Below are 16,550 nucleotides of genomic sequence, written 5' to 3'. Positions count from 1 at the left end.
GGCCTTCTCCTGAGAGTGCAGAGAGAGAAGAAAATAGGGTCAGAAAGAGTGAAAAAAGGGTCAAATAGCTGTGAAAATACAAGGTGAGCAAAATTAATTACACACACAAACACACACACACAGGCACATTAATTTTAAAAGTTTATAGGAAATACTGGCTCTCTAATAACCCGATACTTCTTTTGTTGTTTTTATTTCCATTATGATATGGTTTGGTTGCGTCCCAGCCAAACCTCAACTTGAATGTATCTCCCAGAATTCCCATGTGTTGTGGGAGGGACCTAGGGGGAGGTAAGTGAATCGTGGGGGCTGGTCTTTCCCATGCTATTCTCGTGACAGTGAATAAGTCTCGTGAGATCTGATGGGTTTATCAGGGGTTTCTACTTTTTCTTCTTCCTCATTCTGTCTTGTTGCTGCCATGTAAGAAGTGCCTTTTGCCCTCCACCACGATTATGAGACCTCCCCAGCCATGTGGAACTGTAAGACCAATTAAATGTCTTTTTGTTCCCAGTTTCGGGTATGCCTTTATCAGTAGTGTGAAAACAAACTAATACACATTAACACTGGTTTCTCTATCACCAAAGATTAATCTCACCTGGAGGGAGAAAAAGGGCCCCTCGCACTAGACCTTCTCGGATCTGCTTCCTCTGCACCCCAGGGCCTGAGAACCAGCGCTGCACAGTTTGGCTAGCCTTGGGCTGAACAGTGGCTGAATCTTGAAAACAAATGGAGTCATATAGGTCCAGCATGACCCAAAAGGGGCTGTTCATCACATCCTGCTTGAGCAGCCTCCAGAAAGGCCTCTCAGGCTTCAGGGACCAAAAGAGGCCCATTGGATGTACCCTCATGTAGTCACCTCCAAATGCAGGAGCCTGCTCCCAGTCCACCTCACCGACCTCATTAGCCCTGTAGAAGACCATGGACCGAAACAGATTCCCCTTCTCATCCTTCAGCGAGGCCTTCAGAGTCACCACCTGGGATGGGGGCAGGCCTGTCACATGGATCTGCACTGGGTCATCTGCAAGGGCACTTGGTGGGGTGGCTGACAGCTGGAACATTGGCAACTGGCAAGGGACCAATTGGTGCTTCACGCCCTGTAGTGGGAGAGAACACGTTAAGTTGGAGACTTAAATTCCAAGAAAAGACCAAGGCAAAGTTTACATTGGGTCTAACCAAATTAAACTTCTGGGAACTCAGTGAAAAATGTGCAGAACTTTTGGAGGAGGGAAAGGGAAACATGCAGAAAGTACTCATTGTTCTCATTTTACAGATGAGGGAATGGGCTATACGGGAGCTCCAAGTCTGATAAATAGTTGATAGTAGAAGTGGGAATTCAAGCTATATCTGACACCACAGCCTCCTGTCTTACCCATTATAACACTAGTGGATCTTAGTTTTGTGGTTTTCAATACAACAAAGTTTAATTCTTCAGTTGAAATATTACCCGCGTGACCTATTTTGCAAGGTGTTAGGAGCCAAAGGGGATAATATACGACAAAGGGCTTTGAAACAACACTGCTTTTCAGCCCCCACACCTGTTGGGTACGGGTTTGGGTGCAGAATTGCATAAACAAGCACTTCATTATGGTTGTTGTTTTTTTCCTTTTAGCCTCTCATCCCCACCTGCCATTGTTGGACCTCTAACTCTCTGCAGATTTCCCATTGTTGGTTCTTTTTAAGGGAAAATAAAACTTCATGCTCTTATTGTTTTATTTTATTTGTTGCTATTATGATTTTCTAATACAGTTATAAATGGCAATGCTGTTTGTAGTAAAGAGACTACAATTTACATTTGATTGGCCATTTTGTACCCATTATAAGGAAAATCTGGGATCTTCTTCCCTCCTTCCTTTTTTCCTCTATATCCCATTCCACAAAAGATTTGAATCCCTTTACTGACAAAGAGTAAAACAATTAAAGACTAAGTAAAATAAGATTTGGAAAAATATGAACTAGGATGACAAGTATTTGTCATAGAAAACCTGGAACATAAAAAGAAGAGCATTTTGTAGGTTGTAAGTTTGGGGCCAGTCTACTGATAGCCAAAGGAAAAAGGGCTGCCTGGTCAGTTCTATTGTTCTAACTATTCTCATAGAAAAAGTTGTCAGGTCCTTAGGGGAAGGGAAAAAGTGAGGCCTTCCCAAAAAGGTCTCTAGCTTTAAAAGATATTTCTCACATGAGACTTTGGCATATACATCTGAACCATTTTTCAATAATTTCTTCACAGAAGTTGTAGTAATAGGTGTCCCTCCTAAAATCTTGACTCTCCAAGGGGTCCTTAATTTTATTTAGGGGAAAATTCAAAATAAAGCCTTTGGGGATTATATTTATGATCAGAAAAACTTCTGTGGAAATAAATTGGCTCTGGTAGTACAGGTCCAGGAAAAGAGCAATTGATGTCTGTGTTAATTTGTTGTGTGTTGCTATCAGGGAACTCTTAAGGCTGGGTAATTTATAAAGAAAAGAGGCTTACTTGGGGCTCATGATTCTGCAGGCTGTACAAGAAGCATGGCTCCAGCATCTGCTCCTGATGTGGGCTTCAGGTGGCTTCCACTCACAATGGAAGGAGAAGGGGAGCCATGTACATGGCCATGTACAGTGATCATATGAGAAGAGAGGAAGAATAGAAAGAGGGGAGGAAGATGCCAGGCTCCTGCTAACAACCAGCTCTCACAGAACTATGAGGAGGAGAATGCACTCATTACCACGAGGACCTCACCAAAACCTTCAGAAGAGATTCATCCCTGTGACCCAAATACCTCCCATTAGGCCCCACCTCTAAGAGTGAGGATCAAATTCAACATGAGATTTGGAGGGGTCAAACATCCCAATGATAGCAATGTCCAATTCTCTACTCTAGAAAAGGGATCGGTCATCAGAGGTAGAAGAGGATAAAGGGAAAACGTCTTTTTGAATTTACTTTTAAAAACTGATTTTCTGCAAAGGACACACTTTCACTTGATTCCCTCATTAACAAATAGCACTACTGACCATTTTACACACACTTAAATTCATGGTCAATACAATAATTTTGAATAAATAGAATGATTATGAATATTTTTTCTCAGCATTGGGAAAGTTCTTGACAGAAAGTGGCATCAATTCCAACTTCATGTGTCTTTCATTCACGTTAGGGAAATGGGACATGTAATATTAAAATGACCATCTGGTGTCCCCTGTAACATTTCAATATTCTGTAGGTATTAATATTTTCTGATATGATTCCTACCTGTAAGCCTCTGTATCTGCTGTCATCTTTGTCCCCAGAAAAGGTGTCTTTAAGAAGACATCATTGATTCTTCCTCTCCTTGCTATTATTCTCCTTCTCTAAACTTCTCTACAATGCATTGACCCAATGCAAATTTTATTTTTATAGTTAATTAATTTGCATTGCTTACTATAACCACTCTTCTGCATGTATCCTGTATGTAGTTTTATCCTCGCAAATGAGCCTCTCAAGGGTAGTAACTGTGTACGAAAACTTCAGGGATCCTTTTGACACTGATATAATAAATTATACAATGTAAATGTCTAGGAGTTACAAGGTTCATAACAGGGCAGAATAAAATAGCACCAAAAATGTAATAGTAATAAATACTTACATAGTACATTTGCAATTGAAGATTTGAGGGTTTCTTTCCAAGTGGTGGTTCCTTTTTATCTGAGAATAGTCTCCTAAAGCCCAGAGCTATCAACACTCAGGAACTCTGTATGTACCTCGTGGCTTTAACCCTGGTGCCATTGCTGATTGGATTAGAGCTGAATTTCAGATTCAAAATGTGCCAATGATGTTTTTGCCTTGCCAGGTTAGAATTGAGATGCAGACATCACCAGTCACCTTATCAGGGTCAAGACTAAGGTGAGGGAAGAAAGGCACCTAGAGGACCAAAATTTACTTTCATGTCACTGAGAGACCAAGCCTTTAAGGTCTTCCTTATATTTTGCATCCTTGGAACCTCTCCTGCCTTACCCTGGTCCTGGTCTCAAATGCAATTGAATCCATAAAACTCAGAAGCTGTATCCAGATAATCCCAGAAAATCAGTCTTAGGGAAAATATGTGGGGGTTTGAGGGGAGGGAGAGAGAGAGAGAGAGAGAGAGAGAGAATATGATACAAAGATGAAAGTCAGAGAAAGGAATCTTACTAGTTTTCAAATTCCTGGTTCTAACCACTCTTGAAGGTCAACTGTACTTGAGTTCCTTGAGACACTCTGGCATCCTTATAATAGAATCCCTTTGTTTATATTAGCTGGAGTTGATAACTATTACTTGCAATCAAAGAGTTAACCAGTTTAACTTTGTATTTTACAAGCTCAGAATGATTGACTTCTGCAAGGTCATATCATGGTCAAGAGAGAAAACATGCCAAGTTTCCTATCTTAGTTGAATGCTTTTTTTTACTGGCCAACAGGCTATGATTCAAACTTTAGAAAAGCATATGAGTTTTCCTTGTCTAAAAAGTTCTAAGTGAGAAATTCCTCTAGGATATACCAACAGTCTGGGGTTTCCTTTTGGTCAGATCTGAGAGTCCACCAACAGAGAAAATCCCAGCATCAAATTCCTTCCTAAAATCAGGCTGGCTGTGCCCTAGATTGTGTGACACAAATCAATCTCACCCTATTATGAGAAGGCCTGGTATCCCACATCACTCACCACCTCTCTCTGTTGTCTCTGCTACTCTATATTAATGAAGGCTGCTAATGAAGAGGTACAGAAATCTCCTAATTTTGAGGCCCCTAGTCCCAAATGGAGATCTTTCAATATAATCTCACTTAACCTTTACCAAAAGAAATATGTCTAACCTGGAAAAATGATTTTGTTATCATAAACTGAAATATTATATATTTTTATGTATAGATTCATTTCTGGTGAATTGATAGCATCAGCACACTGTAAGCTAAGGAGATCAGTTGTAGGATTTATTAGTTTAGCTACAGAAAAATCAATCTTTTCCCATGAGTATGGGTACTTTTTAAATCCTCAGCCCACTACTATCAATTCTCCTTAAAGCTGGGGTTTTTGTTTGTAGACACCTGATTTTCAGTCTGTAAGAAATACAGTGATTCCATCATGTTTCTGTCCTTGAATCCCTTGTTGAATTGTATGTCAGGACAGTGACTGTCTTTAGGACTCCAAGCAATGCACATTAAACAGCCAGCAGACATACATAGTCTGTTCTCACGTTGCTGATAGAGACGTACTCGAGACTGGGCAATTTACAAAAGAAAGAGACTTACTTGGACTTATAGTTCCACATGGCTGGGGAGGCCTTGCGATCATGGCAGAAGGCAAAGAGGAGCAAGTCATGTCTTACATGGATGGCAACAGGCAAGAGAGCTTGTGCATGGGAACTCCTCTTTATAAAACCATGAGATTTTGTGAGATGTATTCACTATCATGTGAACAGCAAGGGAAAGACTTGCCCCCATGATTCAATTACATCCCACCAGGTCCCTCTCAAAACATGTGGGAATTCAAGATGGGACTTGGGTGGGCACATAGCCAAACCATATCATTCTGCCCCTTGCCACTCTCAAATCTCATGTCTTCATATTTCAAAACCAATCATATCTTCCCAAAAGTCCCCAAAATCTTAGCTCATTTCAGCATTAACTTAAAAGTCCACAGTCCAAAGTCTCATCTGATTGTCTCAGTCCCTTCCACCAACGAGCCTGTAAAATTAAAAGCAAATTAGTTATTTCCTAGATACAATGAGGGTACAGACATTGGGTAGACAGAGCCATTCCAAATGGGAGACATTGGCCAAAATGAAGGAGCACTACAGGCCCCTTGCAAGTCTGAAATCCAGCAGGGAGTCAAATCTTAAAGATCCAAAATGATCTCCTTTGACTCTATGTCTCACATCCAGGTCATGGTGAGACAATAGGTGGGTTCCCATGGTCTTGGGCAGCTCTGACCCTGTGGCTCTGCAGGGTACAGCCTCCCTCCCAGGTGCTTTCATGGGTTGGCACTGAGTGTTTGTAGCTTTACCAGGTGTACAGTGCAAGCTGTTGGTGGATCTACCATTCTGGGATCTGGAGGACGGTGGCCCTCTTCCCATAGCTCCATTAGGCAGTGCCCCAATAGGGACTCCATGTGGGAGCTCCAACCCCATATTTCCCGTCTGTGCTGCCTTAGCAGAGGTTCTCCAGGAAAGCCCTGCCCCTACAGCAAACTTCTGCCTGGACATCCATGCATTTTTGTATATCCTCTGAAATCTAGGCATAGGTTCCCAAACCTCAATTCTTGACTTCTGTGCACTAGCAGGCTCAACACCATGTGGAAGCTGCCAAGGTTTGAGATTTTCACCCTCTGAATCCACAGCCTGAGCTCTTATGTTGGCCCCTTTCAGCTATGGCTGGAGTGGCCAGGTTGTAGGACACCAAGTCCCTAGGCTGCACAGAGCACAGGGATCCTGGGCTTAGTCCATGAAATCACTTTTTCCTCCTAGGCCTCCAGGCCTCTGAGGAGAGGGGCTGCCATGAAGACCTCTGACATACCCCGAAGACATTTTTCCCATTGTCTTGGGGATTAACATTTGGTGCTTTATTACTTATTCAAATTTCTACAGCTGGCTTGAATTTCTCCTCAGAAATAGGAACTTCTTTTCTATCGCATTGTTAGGCTGCAAATTTTCCAAACTTTTATGCTGTTTCCCTTTTAAAACTGAATTACTTTAACAGCACCAAAGTCACATCTTGAATGCTTTGCTGCTTAGAAATTTCTTCCACCAGCTACCCTAAATCATCTCTCTCAAGTTCAAAGTTCCACAAATCCCTAGGGCAGGGGTAAAATTCCACCAGTCTCTTTGCTAAAATATAACAAGAGTAACCTTTGTCCCAGTTCCCAACAAGTTCTTTATCTCCATCTGAGACCACCTCAGCCTGGACTTTATTTTCTATATCACTGTCAGCATTTTGGGCAAAGCCATTCAACAAGTCTCTAGGAGGTTCCAAACTTTCCCACATTTTCCTATCTTCTTATGAGCCCTCTAAACTATTCCAACCTCTTCCTGTTACCCAGTTCCAAAGTTGCTTCCACATTTTTGGGTATCTTTTCAGTAGCACCCTACTCCCGGCACCAATTTACTATATTAGTCTGTTCTCAGGATGCTGATAAGGACATACCCAAGACTAGGCAATTTACAAAAGAAAGAGGTTTAATGGACTTATAATTTCACATGGATGGGTAGGTCTCACACTCATGGCGGAAGGAAAGGAGGAGTAGGTCACATCTTACACGGGTGGCAGCAGACAAAAAGAGCAAACTTATGCAGGGGAACTCCTCTTTATAAAACCATCAGTTCTCTTGAGACTTATTCACTATCATGAGAACAGTATAGGAAAGACTTGCCCCCATGATTCAATTACCTCCCACTGGGTTCCTCCAAAAATCATGTGGGAATTCAAGATGAGATTTTGGTTGGGGATACAGCCAACCCATATCAAAGTCTAACTAAAGGTAACACAAGATGGGACTAGAAGAGATTTCATAAGCAAGATAAAAGAAACGTGGCAGGGGACCTTATAAAAAAATACATCCCAATAACTCCCTTGGTCTATCTTAAATAGCCAGGTTGACTTTCCTGCCAATTTAAATATAGATTGTTATACCTCACCTGCAGTGTTAATTCCAGGTACCATAAGAGATATTAGCAATGGCACAAACTCCTTTGTGTTTGGCAAAAATAAAATCTAATCCTATTTATTATCCATAACTACTTGAACTAGAAATGAAAACCATATTGTATTTCTCTAAGTTTAGGTTGTATTATTTAATATGTCAGCCAAAGTGAGGGAAAAAATGTCAATGGTCACTTCAAATTCTGCAACTCCCATTCCTTAATTGGAAGTCAAAACAAGGAATGGAGTGATAGCTTTTCTTCTGGAGTCACATCATTGGAGAGATTTTGGTTCTTGTTCTATTTCTTAGTCAGTATGGGGACATTGGTTTTTTCAGTGGTTCATCTGTGTGCACTAGCTTCACAGTATCCTGCCTTATATATATGCTTCTAATTCAAAGATAACAGAGGACCTCTTTGATTATTACTTTTGCTTTTGACTTTGTAATTTCAAGAGCCACTTGATTTATCTAGAAAGTCATCAGTGGGACTGATTATTTTCCTAAAAATGTCTACTAGTGTATTGAACATTTTTTACATTGGCAATTTTACATTTTAATTTATTTTTTAAAACTAAATCCCTTAATTAAGGTTTTAGACAGTTTACAAAAATAGAAGACAAGGTTCTCTTTATTTTAGTCAAGGATCTTCTCCAGAATACTGTTTGATGACTGTTTTTTAAATCTTTATTTTGTTTAAAATCTTGATGCTTTTCCCAATCTACTCTTAAAAGATGTATCTGAAATTACCATATTCAGAGAATTTTTTTTTCTTGCTCTGTCAAGGTAATTTTTAGAAAAGTTTTACACAGCTGGTTTATTCAAATTTTCCCTTTCATACTATACTGCAATTGAGGGGCTACCAACAGTATAGTATAGTTCTATAATATAGAACAACATCTGTCTTTTGAAATTCTGATTTTTACAGCAAATTTCTATCTTCCTGAGATCCAGAAAGATCTTTAATTATAGTATCTGTTTCTATGTTTGGATTTTGATTCATCTCTATGCCCCTGCCTCTGACCTAGCAATTTTACAATGTGATTTGTTCTTATCCTCAGAATACCCTGAAGAAAGAAAGGATAGCTGATTTTAAAAGTCAGAGTTTATATGGATAAATGCAAGAGGAAAGAGAATGCAAGAAGGTAGGTTTCAGAAAGCTATAGGCTTTGAGATACTCTATCTTTAAGCTAGAATTTTGCTGTAGGGGCTCAGTACTCAGCAGCCTATTAAATGCTTGATGTTTTGTTTCTTGATTTTTCTGTAGTGTCAGTTAAATGTGTGAATTTATTAATTTCAACTTTTCAGAAATTCCTTGTAATAATCATTGTTATTCTTAGTCTAAATTTTGCTATTATATCAAGGAAATGCAAGAGCTTAGATTATAGTGAAGTTTTCTATAAGAAGTTCTCTCAGGAGGACTATGTGGTTCTGACAAAAACAAACCCAAGAAATAGAGATGGGGAGAGAGATAACAGAGAGAGAGATAACAAAAGAGAGAGAGGCCATTAGATCAGCCAACAATGCGTACTTGGAAATTCTGTCTCAGGTTTCTCAACCAAAGTCTACAAAAAGGCCATATGGTCAGTAACCTTACAGTCATTGACCCTGGAATATTGGTGTGTTAGTCCATTTTCACACTGCGGATAAAGACATATCTGAGATTGGGTAATTTATAAAGAAAAAGAGATTAAATTGACTCACAGTTCCATGTGGCAGGGGAGGCCTCACAATCATGGTGGAAGGTGAAAGGTATCTCTTACATGGTAGTAGACAAGAAAAAATGAAAACCAAGTGAAAGGGGCTTCCCCTTATAAAAACCAACAGATCTCCTGAGACTTAGTCACTACCATGAGAACATTATGAGGGAAACTGCCCTTATGATTAATTATCTCCCACTTGGTCCTTCCCACAACATGTGGGAATTATGGGAGCCACAATTCAAGATGAGATTTGGGCAGGGACACAGCAAAACCATATCATTCTGCCCCTGGCCCCTCCCAAATCTCATGTTCTCACATTTTAAAACCAATCATGCCTTCCCAACTGGTTTTTCCAGTGGTTCATCTGTGTGCACTAGTTTCACAATATTAACCCAAAATTTTAACTCACTTCAGCATTAACTCAAAAGTCCACAGTCCAAAGTCTCATCTGAGACAAAGAAAATATGTTCCACCTATGAGCCTATAAAATCAAAATCAAGTTAATTACTCCCTAGATATAATGGAGGTATAGGCATTGGGTAAATACAGCCACTCTAAATGGGAGAAATTGGCTAAAACACTTTCATGGGCTACAGGACCCATGAAAGTCTGAAATCCAGAGGAGAGTCCAATCTTAAAGCTTCAAAACAATCTCCTTTGACTCCATGTCTCATATCCAGGTCACACTGATGCAAGAGGTGGGCTCCCACAGCCTTGGCGAATTTCGTTCTTATGGCTTTGCAGGGTATAGTCCCTCTCCTGGCTGCTTTCATGGGTTGGCATTGAGTATTTGCAGCTTTTCCTGGTACATAGTGCAAGCTGTCAGTGGATCTACCATTCTGGGGACTGGAGGACAGTGGCCCTCTTCTCACACCTCCACTATGTGGTACCCCACTAGGGGTTCTATGTGGGGGCTCTAACCCCACATTTCCCTTCTGCACTGCCCGTAGCAGAAATTCTCCATGAGGGCCCTGCCCCTGCAGCAAACATCTGCCTAGACATCCAGGCATTTCTATACATCCTCTAAAATCTAGGCAAAGGTTCCCAAACCTCAATTCTTAACTTCTATGTATCTGCAGGCTCAACATTATGTGGAAGCTGTCAAAGCTTGGGGCTTGCACTCTCTGAAGCCACAGCCTGAACTGTATCTTGGCCCATTTTAGCCATGGCTAGAGCAGCTGGGAAGCAGGGCACCGAGTCTCTAGGCTGCACACAACAGCGGGGCTCCAGGCCCTGCTCACTAAACCATTTTTTCCTCCTAGGCCTCCAGGCCTCTGATGGGAGAGGCTGCAGCAAAGATTTCTGACATGCCCTGGAGACATTTTCCCCATTGTCTTGGTTACTAACATTTGGCTCCTTGTTACGTATGCAAATTTCTGCTCAGAAAATGAGTTTTTCTTTTTTATCATATCATCAGGCTGCAAAGTTTTTGAACTTTTATGCTCTGTTTTCCTTCTAAAACTTAATGCTTTTAACAGCACCCAAGTCCCCTCTTGAATGCCTTGCTGCTTAGAAATTTCTTCCAGCAGATACCCTAAATCATGTCTCCCAAGTTCAAAGTTCCACAAATCTCTAAGGCAGAGGCAAAATGCTGCCAGTCTCTTGCTAAAATATAGCAAGAGTCACTTTTGCCCCAGTCCTCAACAAGTTTCTCATTTCCATCTGAAACCACCTCAGCCTGAATTTCATTGTCCATATTATTGTCAGCATTTTGGTCAAGGCCATTCAACAAGTCTCTAGGAAGTTCCAAACTTTCCCACATCTTCCTGTCTTCTCCCGAGCCCTCTAAACTGTTCCAACCTGTGCCTGCTACCCAGTTCCAAAGTCGCTTCCACATTTTCAGTATCTTTACAGCAGCACCCACTCTACTGGTACCAATTTACTATATTAATCTGTTTTCACACTGCTGATAAAGACATCTCTGAGACTGGGTAATTTATAAAGAAAAAGAGGTTTAACGGACTCACAGTTCCACATGGCTGAGAAGACCTCAGAATCATGGTGGAAGGCAAAAGACACAGCTTACATGGCAGCAGACAAGACAAAATGGAAACCAAGTGAAAGGGATTTCCTCTTACAAAATTATCAGATCTCGTGAGACTTATTCACTGCAACGAGAACAGTATGGAGTAAACTGCCCCCATGATTCAATTATCTCCCACTGGGTCTTTCCCACAACACATGGGAATTATGAGAGCTATAATTCATATGAGATTTGGGTGGGGACACAGACAACTAATATCAGTCTTAATTGAGAAAAAAGAAACAGTTTTTGGACTTCAAATGTCATGAGATGCTAGTGTTTACAATGATGAATAGTTCCTAAGCAGCCCTCTTAGTGATTTCTTTACAGTTCTTTCATCCCTACAGCTTGGTGTGAAAAGGCACCATGTTCAATGGGTTGAGTCCATTCTCAGTTTTGGATGCAAGACAGAGGAGGCTGTTGATTAGTGAACACTATATTACAGGAAGAGGAGAACAATAGGCTGATAATACTTTTCTCTCCTTCCTGAATTACCTTCCCCAATTCCCCTTAAGCTCTGTGGAATTAGTTAAGGGACTGAACAAACTGTATTGGTGTAACAGAAAATCAGAGGAAAATTCACATTCTTAAAAATACACAGCCACTCAGCTGCACCCTGAGACCTTGCTGTTACTGTAAATATTGCAAAATATGGGCAGTTTAAGAGGAGCATTATAATAAAAAATTATATTTTGGGGGATTTTTTCTCATTTTGTAATTCTCATTATGCTGTTCTGTTGTAGCAGGCGTTTTACAAATATGTCAGATGGTCCAATAGGGTAATTTTTGAAGAGAAATTTTAAATGGTAAGGAATTGTGAGACTAGGGACAATACTCATAAGATTAGTGATACAGAATTACCGTTTTCTGAGTAACTTCAGGGGACCACACATCAAAAAATCTATCTTTAAAATGAGGCTAATTATCAATGGGATTTTCATTTACTGGTAATAAAAGTTGTCCTATTCCATTGTTTTTAGTGTAACAAACTATTTGAAAATGCAGCAATAACTCTAGGAAAATTGAAAAGATAATCATATATCACAATGATTTGACAAGAGAAAGGGCTTGTTATTTAAAATGATTATTGGAATTCTATTCTCCCCTTAATTTCTTTTTCTCTAACAGGAATTATTAAGTATTTACTAAAACCTAGCTACTGGATAATATTAATTCCCACAGTAAAGCCTATTCACTTTTTCAAGGCTCTTTCAAGGTCCTTATTCCCTGTAGGAACAACAGCCTGTGGGAATAAAAACATATTACTATCTTTACATTACAAACTGGGAAATTGAGCTCAGTGAGTTAAATGATTTAGCCAAGTTTGACTAGGTAGTCAATGGTGAAGCAAGAATCTTAACCCATACCAGCTGACCCCACATATAAATCTTAACTATTTTCCCCAAATGAGAGTAGAGATATGAAAACTCACTCTTTTCTTAACCTACCCCTCCTTTTTTTCTTTCCCAATATTTTCTCTTTAATTTCATCTCTCTTTTTCCTGACTCTGACGCTTTTATTTAAGTATACACCCTAGTGCACACTTTGGCAGGATAGTGAAATAGTAGAATTAAATTATAGCCCACAAACTCATGTATGCACAAAATGTATTTTTTTCTATTTTTCTAGATTCCAATAATTCCTATTTCAAATCTTTGTTCTAAGATTACATCTCTAACACCTGGAAGAAGAAAGACTCAAAATAGAAATTACTTTGAATCCAAGTAAGTTTTCTGTGACTTCTATAATGCTGACAAACTCAGGGAGCTTATACATTATTGTGCGTTCTTCTGAACCTGCTGTACAATGTATTCCAGAGGTTCCAAATTCAGATACTTATAGGGACCAAGCAGGTAATATAAATTTGTAGATAAGGGACAGGAATAAATTAAATTCAGAGCAGTAGTGAACTAAAGACTGCCTAGTCTTTAGCCCAGTCTAAAGGTATTCAGTGAGCAACAAAGCAAGATGTAATCAAACAAAACATACTCAGTTGTGGCTTCTGGACTGCACACCAACCATGAGGCATTTTGTAACTCAAAAGCCAAAAGAAGATTCATTTTCTGTTTCTGATGTGTTACCTTTTTTTAAGGCCATAGATATCAACTGGCCTCCCTTGGTTAGACGAAGGATGACAAAGTAAAGTGGAAATGCCAAAATGTGGGGATGGGAAGTGAGAAGTGAGGTCCCATCTATTACTATGTACAGAGATAAAGAACAAGTTGACGCTGGCCTCAAAATCCAAAGCCATCAAACCTCCTCCTTGCCACCTCTCCCCATGCTTAACCTGTCTGACTTTTTCCTACTTTTCTTGTATTACATTTGTATTACCTTGCTCTCAATTGGACTCCAACTAATCCATGTATGTGGATTCATACCCCAGTTAGTTGATAAGGCTTACAGCTTCTCAGAGCTAGCACCTCAGATTTCCAGAGTGTTAATTTGTAAGATCCTTAAGGCTTCTCCTGTCCAACACTGCATTGTCATCATCAATAAACTACCTACTGTATAAAGGACACCCGTCTGAAGAGGTCTCTCTCCTTCCTCTGGGCCCTCCAGCATGCTTCTCAAAGTGCTTAACATATTGAGCCTTATAGCTATTTTTTAAAAATTTTATTCATCTCCATATAGACTGTCAAAAATTGCCAATGCTGACTATACTGTAAGTCATCACAGCAGGGTATTGGGAAAAGTTTTCAATTATCAATTATCTCACCTCAGATAATCCTCATTGGCTATGATACTGCCACTGCACAAAGCTGATCCTTATAATCATTTATATTGTGTTTTCTCTCTCCTATTAATCTGAAAGTTTCTTGAGGGCAGAATTCTGTTTGATTTATTCATCACTTCTACTGTATACAGAGCCCTTCATATTCCATGTGTTCATAAATGATTTTAACTGTACACTCTTATTCATTCCCACAAACTCTCATCCTTTTTTCCCAAATCTTTGTTTTCACAGTTGTTTATTTTTCTGTAGCCTCTACAATGTTGTCAGACTGATCTCTGCAAAACTCAAAAGTCAAATTACTCTTCTACTTTAAACTTCCAGTAGCTCCCAGATTCAAGGGTAGAGCCTAAATCCTTTGGCATAGCACTTAAGACCATTTCCAAAGGAATGACTCCACCATGGAGCCCTAGCGACGCTGCATACATCTACATGGGATGCACAGGCAAAGCTTGGACTGCTATGTGACCTAAATCTAGTAGAATGCCCTGTGATCCTCCTAGGAACATGGCAAGGGAGGAAGTCTTCAGAGAAGGCTTCATGAGGTTGTTTTCTCATCTGTCTCTCTATCTTGTGGGACATTGCCATGAGGCAGTTTTCTGATATACCTCCCAGGTTCCAGAAGAACAAGAGACTTTCCAACTTAATCCCCACACTTCCTTAGGGCAGAACTGCAGCTCTATAGCCATTTAGCCTCAGTCTGGAATTGACTGATCAGCAACAGAGTGTATCACAACTCATGTTGAAGCAATCCGGCCCCTTTTGTTTCAATGCCTTCCTTTTGGTGTGTGGGATAAGGACTCACAGGGCTGACATCTTTAGCTTCTCTTGTCTTAATATACGTATAAGTAATAATCTGGCTGAATCTAAAATTAGTTCATTATTTCTTTACCAGCTGAATCTTTAAGTGTTAGACTTGGACGGTCCTTTGTGTTTGGCACCCTTCAGAATCTGATTCAATCAAAGCCTTTAACCTCAATCTATTTACTAAACAACTATCTCATTACAAACTTAACATATGACATTGCAAAAGTCTGCTGCTTTATCTGACTATCCATTTTCTGTTCTGTCCAAATACAGTAGTCACTAGCCATGCACAGCTAATTAAATTTAATTAATCAAAAATAAATAAAACAGTAAATCTAGTTTGTCAACCACACTAACAACAACTTAATTTCTCAATAACCAGGTGTAACTAGTGGCTACCCTATTGAACAATGTCGATAGAGAACATTTCTGCCATCAGAGAATATTCCATTGGATGGCACTATTCTAGATTGTAAATTCCTCAAGGGCAGAAATTATGCTTTGTTCAGCACTATGTTCCTCAGCTCTCAGAATAGGGCTTGGTGCATATTTACTAAGCAAGTGGCTGCTTAATAAATATTTGATGAATATGTGAAAGAATAAATGATATGCATTAAAGAAAAAATTGAAATTTCTGAGAGAGAATGAATAAAAAAGAATAGAAGCCAACTTGACTGTTTATAGTTTACTTCTGAAGACAGAAGACCTTTCAACAACCAATTGAATGTATTTTCCCAGCTTCCCCACTTTTTTGCACTGGAAGCCAGGACTTGCACTGGAAGCAAGGTATTCAGGAAACAAAGGGTACAAAGCAGTGGAGAACAAGCAGCATTAACTCTGCTGCCTCCCACAGGATTTGCACTGGCATGGTTGGGGAGGGAGCCCTTAGCAATATGGAGACAGCCTTATTGGAAGCTGAACATGAAAGCCATGCTGGGGTCAGGGACCTCCAGACTCCCACAGTGAAAGCGATCAAGTCTATATTACTGGGAGACAGCGACCTATTCGAAGCAAGAGAAGTCAAAAACTGGCAGGGCATCAAAAAGAAGAGGGAGAAAACAAAAAATAAAAGATTAGAAGATCACCAATGCAGACAAAAATTACTAACCAAGAAACAAAACTCTTATTCTCTTTAGGGGCCTGTCGCTTTTGTCATCACTGGCACTTCACCTCTCAGCCCAGGTAGAAACACAGCCCCCAGCTCACCTCCCCCTACTCCCATGCACTAAATCCCAGAGAAAAGTGTTTTGAAAGTCAAGAAACAATCTCTATCAATTCATATTAGCGGGACCCTTACTCTAGCAGCCAAGTTGTGCATGTTGTCTCCAAAATAGTCACCCAACAATCTCTTAGTTAGGTAGATGCATCTGACAAAAATCTGTGTTTCAGAGCAATGAACCACCTGAAGTGATGATTACTCGTCCCTCAGAGAATCAAGTTTCCCTCTGGGATGAAAGAAACAAACACAGCAAGATGAAAGCAGCCTTTTCAGATGCCCTGCAGACAGATGTATCAGAAAGCAGACCTTCGTTACCATGCAATGACAGCCCTGACTCCCCAAACACTCACCGTTGAGGTCAGCTGCCGGAGGCAGCCCAAAGCAGGATGCCTTGCTGAACTTAGAAGCCAACTTAGAAGCACTGGATGCTTGCTGGTTGCTTGCTAAT

The 16,550-nt window shown here is 40.1% G+C and overlaps 1 non-coding gene across 1 annotated transcript; it reads right to left on the bottom strand.

The window, feature by feature from the left end:
- Positions 1-13,965: 13,965 nt before the first annotated feature.
- On the bottom strand, positions 13,966-14,106 carry LOC119471143. Its single transcript, XR_005200140.1, has one exon. It is a non-coding gene; the product is annotated as a U4 spliceosomal RNA (small nuclear RNA).
- Positions 14,107-16,550: the final 2,444 nt, after the last annotated feature.

This window comes from Cebus imitator, unplaced genomic scaffold (assembly GCF_001604975.1).
Source record: "Cebus imitator isolate Cc_AM_T3 unplaced genomic scaffold, Cebus_imitator-1.0 Scaffold51, whole genome shotgun sequence".
In the NCBI taxonomy this organism is placed as follows: domain Eukaryota; kingdom Metazoa; phylum Chordata; class Mammalia; order Primates; family Cebidae; genus Cebus; species Cebus imitator.
This window is presented reverse-complemented; position numbering and strand designations above follow the sequence as displayed.